A 5,992-nucleotide genomic window follows, 5' to 3' on the forward strand; every position below is an offset into this window, starting at 1 on the left:
ATGGGATGATCACCTAAGATACTTGAGATTGGTCCTAGAAAAGTGTTGGCTATATTGTAAATCCCTGAATCCCCTTAAGTGCCAATTTTGGGTCAAACATGGCATGATTCTCAGCCACATAGTGTCCTAGAATGGTATCTCCATGGACTATGACAAGATCAAGCTCATTCTAGAGTTACCACCCCCCACAAATGCCAAGGGAGTGTAGTGATTTATTGACTAGACAGGCTACTATCGAAGGTTCATTTTGTTCTATGCAGAATAGCTCGGCCACTATACAAACTATTAGCAATCTTTGAGTGATTGAGGAATGTTAGAAATCCTTCAAAACCCTCAAGCTAGTGCTTGCCACTGCACTAGGATTATGAGCCCTGGACTAGAATCTGATATTCCTCCAATTTTGCTATCGGGTGTGTGTTAGCCCAACCAGGGGAGTATAACCTGGACTACCCTATGTACTTTGCTAGCCCACAATTAAACGATGCCGTGGTCAACTACACAACAACAGAGAGAGAGGGCCTGCTGACCATGGTCTATGCAGTCAAAAGTTTAGGCATTACTTGTTAGCCAACAAGTTCGTCTTTTTTGTGGACCATCAAGCACTATAGTCTTTGGTCAACAAGCCATGCATGATGGGACGCATCACCAGGTTCTCAAGGATCCCAAATGGCGAAGCTTCAATGGGTGTCAAAGATGATGTTCCCAATGCTTCCCTATTCCTCATCAATATCACCCTGACTGGGCGGTCGAAATCGACCACTACCTAGCCAATAGATTGCCTCTAAACAAAGCCCTCAAGAAAGACAGAGCCCACAAACTCATCAAGGATGCAGCGCTGTATCAGTTATTTGCATGCCAATTGTACCGCATGGGCAAGGATGGCATCATGGGTAGATGCATGTGCAAGCACGAATACATTGATGTGCTCGAAGAACCCACTTTAGGATTGCAGGAGGACATTTTGCCGTTGACGTTACATGTAAGGTGCTGCAGGCTAGCCTTTGGTGTTCGACTCTCTTCAGAGATGCAACTGAATTTATCAAGCGGTGTGACAGTGTGCGTAAATCCCACATAAAGTGGACATGATGGCCTTAACAGAAATATTGACCGATCAGCCCTTTAAGAAATGGGGCATAGATTTTATTGGACCAATAAGCCCAGAAGCTAAAGGAATAGGGGCCAGATATATTATTTTGGCCATAAATTACACCAAGTGGGTAGAAGGGAGAGCCACCGGGAAAGCTGATGCGAGATCCACTGCTAAGTTCTTATACAAGCAAGTCATCGCACGGTTTGGACATCCATTAGAGCTGGTCAGTGATAGGGGAACTCATTTCCTCAATGAAACTATAGCGATCTTGACCAGTGAATTCCTGATTATACATAGGAAATCAATGCCATATTATCCCATGGCAAATGGAGGCAGTTGAGAGCTCGAATAAAACTTGCTACAAGATTATAACTTGCACAGTGGAGGCCAATTGTACCGACTGGGAACATAAGCTCATTGCAGCCTTGTGGGCCTACCGAACATCTTATAAAGTAGCCACAAACTGTACCCTCTTTAGCCTAGCCTTTGGGGTGGAGGCAATTATGCCAATGGAGTATGTAGTACCTAGCATCTGCATTACAGTTAAGGAGAGGCTCATTGGGAATGCCTTGACGGAGTGCTTGATCGATCTTGAAAAGCTTAATGAGACAAGATTGTGACAAAGTGCGGATCATACTTAGCCTAGTGCACACAAGATCAGCGAAAGAACTAAGGAGGCTCAAAGCACACTAAATAAGACATGAGAGGGAGATTAAAAACCTATATCTCTTACAATGTGTGTTCAACAATACATGATAGGCCTCTTATATAGAGAGTGCCCTTTGAATAGTCAACCATGTGGGATCCTCTCATCCACATCTCTCCTTATGGATATCCTTGATCCACATCTTCACATCATGTAGTCCACATCCTAGGGTGGCTACTTTGATTCTTTCCTATACCATACCTTAGTCCTTTAATCTATGTGCTCATGGCACCACAACTCTCAATACCTCCCCTTGGTGCCATGATCCATTGGCTACTGCAAGGTGGTCATATGTGAGTTACAAATCCATCACCTCCCCTTAGTGCATGCATTGCTACTTAAGGTGGTCAAGTTTGCTTTACATGTCAATACCTCCCCTGGGTGCTTTCATAGCTACTCTCAGGTGGTCAGGCTTGATTTACAAAACATGTGGGCTGAAGGTGGCAAGGATTTTGCTTTTCAATGCTTCATGTCGATGGCATTCACTTCTCTGCTTGACGTAGCTTGATGCATGATGATTTGTTCTTCCATGTGCCTTAATGCTTTATGTGTGGATGCCATGTTCTGTGTTATGGTCATCTCATGCACTTGTGCTTCTGGCATGCTTTTTGCGTTCATGCGTTGATTTGTCATTTGTTGCAAAGGTCTTACTAATTGATTTCTTACAATATTGGTAGTGTCTAATTGCGTACAATGATTCTGATCTAATAGACACATAGAGCTCAAAAAGACAATCATTTTTCCTTTTTGGAGCATGTGCAAATTCCTCTTGGATTGCAAGTTATGCCTTGTCGAAGTTTTTGTGAAGAAGAGGGCCTTGATGATGTGGCACATGGATTCACATGTAGAATTCAAACTGTGCTTAGCAAGAGGCTGTGTGCTTAGAAGGCACTGCTGATTGTGCATGCTGATGTGGCATAACTAACCTTAACTAAACCATGGTGTGTTAAGTTAACCATACCCTGATTGAGCCTTATCTGCCACGTGGCAAAATTTTAACCAAAGCAATAATCTAACCTAGAATTAACAACGGTCTGCCATGTGTCTTTTCCTAAGGTTTGAGACCTTGGAGAAGCTCAGAAATAATGATGGCGTGGTGAAGTCGCGACCTCTGTGGTGGAGGTGCAGAGCCGGGAAGATCTGTGCATGGACTCAGGGCTGTTTTTTTTGGAGGCTTGCCATTGGAATTCTGCAACACCGATCCATTCCGTCCCTCATCATCATTGCACCGGCTGTTAAGAGCCACTGGAGGTCACTGCTTGAGTAGTCGCTGGCTGCGCTACCTCTTGGTCGATGGTGATGGTTGAGGAGAAAGGCTCCATGGATTGCATCTCAAGGTCTCACATATTCACAACACATCTTGCGAGAGCTCACATAGTGGATCTACCTAAGAATCTGCTCTGCTGCTAGTGCTGCTTGTTTGCACTCCCACCACGGTTGTTTGTAGGTTGTGGGCTCTTCTGGTTGTTGGGCGCTTGGAGTAGCAAGAACATAAGGTCTAGAAGAGCTTGGGAGCACATTCACGCTTGGAGATGCTGCTCGTTGACGGAAGCCTGTTGGTGGTTGTTGGCTATGGCATTGTGGCTTATTGGAGCTAGTAGACGAGAATCTTGGAGCCTTGGAGTGCCTTTGATATAGAGCTGAAGTTCTGCTACTAAAGGTCATGGAGAGTTCGTCGGCTACTGATGGAGTCGAGGGTGTTAAGACCAAGTTTGATGCCCCATGTTGGCTGTAGAGGAAGTCGTTGTGCCTGGCTTATCGAGACGACTTGCAAAGATATGATGGGCTAGCTGATGGGCTTGCACACTTGGCGCTTCAAAGCTTCAGTGAAGTCGAAGGAGCTAAAAGAAGTGGGCTGGAGCCGTGGGCATGTGGGTGGAGGTGCAGCTGGGTAGCTCCAAGTTTCTACAGCATCGTTGATGGAATGCTTTGTTGGAGATGGCCTGCATTGGAGGAGTGGAAGCCGATGTTGGTAGTTGCTTGATAGGTCGATCTTTCTTTCTCGGAGCTAGATCTTCCCTAACTCTGTCTCACAAACTGAATAAATGGAATCCTCACAAATCTCTCACGTAGAAATCTCTCTATCGCGAATGATGGAAATTTCTTGAGAACAAATCTCTCAAGAACAACTCTCACTCTCAATGAAATGGAATGTAAATTTTCTCTCAAAAGGAATCGATGAATCTCTCACTGGAAGTGGACTCTCACGGAGAACACTCAAGAGAACTCTCAATCTCACAATCTCTCTCGCACTCTCAAGAATCGCAATGCCTTAGCGGAAGGCAAGGGAGCTGTGATACCATGACAAAGTGTGGATTGCACTTAGCCTAGTGCACACAAGATCAGTGGAAGAACTAAGGAGGCTCAAAGCACACTAAATAAGACATGAGAGGGAGATAACAAACCTATATCTCTTGTAATGTATGTTCAATAATACATGATAGGCCTCTTATATAGAGAGTGCCCTTTGAATACTCAACCATGTGGGATCCTCTCATCCACATCTCTCCTTGTGGATATCCTTGATCCACATCTTCACATCATGTAGTCCACATTCTAGGGTGGCTACTTTGATTCTTTCCTATACCATACCTTAGCCCTTTAATCTATGTGCTCATGGCACCACAACTCTCAATAGATTGCGTGCAGCCTACTGCCTCTGGGTGGAAAAGACACGGTGCAAGAAATGGTTCGACCGCAATAGGTACCCCTAAATCTCACTATCCCTTCAGTACACACTATCAACGGTCAACTCTTAAGTACATTAGGATATGTGGACTTGAGACTAATGGTTGTTCGCCAGGAAGTAGAGATCCACTTTTATGTTCTCCCCACAGAAGTGACTGATGAGCAAATGATATTGGGAAGGACCTGGTAACACACTATTTAAAATTTTTAGACTTTCTCTCCTAGTTTGGACTGTTTTTGGAGCATATCCTCTCCACTCAACTTCACTTAGTGAGCTCATAAATGGGTCGCTTTTTTACAAATATGGCCTTATTAAGCTAAAAAGTCAAGTGGTGACCTCTAATTTAAAAGAAAAGGCTCAATGAAGCTATAATTCCCAAACTTGTGCATGGTGCCCCCATCCAATAACTATAATAATAATAATAGTAGTCTCCTAACTCTAGTTCAATTTTAACACTATGAAGTGAAAATATGACACCGTATGAAAAGAGTTTGTTGAATTCAACATATAAGTGGTGTATAGATACACCATTTTTTTGAAAAAAAAGAGTTTGTTGAATTCAATATATAAGTGGTGTATAGATACACCCTTTTTTTTAAAAACAAAGCATACAATACATTATCTTATTGGTTGTGTATAGATACACCATTTTTATGGAAAAAAACATACAAAACATTATCTTATGCATCTGAATCTCGTTCAGAGTCATCAGATTCATGTAATGTATTTGTGCTTGATGGGTCAAGTCTTGCCAAATGATGTTTAATATGGACACAACTTGGATCAGGGATTGTGATACATTTTTCAACATTGTATCCATGCTTCTTTTTAAAACTTTGTGTCCTCAATTTCTAGCAATGAATAATGCTACTGACTTCCACCTCTGTTAATCCCTCATTATTTGGAACCCATTCACGTTTCTTTTGCAAGCATCCCTCATAGAGTTGTTTTATTGTATATCTTCTTGGGAGATTTTTCAATGGCTTTGGTTCATACCATAAAGCTGTGAATGTTATAGGAGTTCCCTTGTCATCCCTTTCTATCTTAGCAACCTTTGCAACCCAAATTGGGACCTTGGTCATCCAACTCTGAACCTGGATCAAATGCCCAAACTGCAACAAATAGACCCTCTTCAATCTCTTTAGATGGTATAAACTCTGGTAAGGGTTTGTCTCCCTTCTTGCCACAATATTTTCGAGGTAAAAGGCATTCCTTTGCTTCCTCCATATCTACTAACATATTTATATCCAAAGGAAAACTTGCTGACCTAGCTTGTTCCGGCCAAAAGGATTCACAGTATTCAATGCTCATTAAGTTTTCTTGTCTTTCCAAAGATTGGATAAGTGCTTCAATTGATTTAATTGTCTCCAAATTCTTAGATGATTGCTCAAGATATTTATGCATCATACTTTGAAGTGGTTTAATGAAGGCTTTCAAGCCTTTCATTTCATCTATGTCAAGTGATTTGTTTTTTGCAAGAACAAATCTAGTTTCCTCCAATGGAATT

Source organism: Dipteris shenzhenensis, chromosome 2 (genome assembly GCF_047967505.1).
Source record: "Dipteris shenzhenensis isolate YYH24624 ecotype China chromosome 2, Dip_SZ_1.0, whole genome shotgun sequence".
NCBI classification, from domain to species: Eukaryota; Viridiplantae; Streptophyta; class Polypodiopsida; order Gleicheniales; family Dipteridaceae; genus Dipteris; species Dipteris shenzhenensis.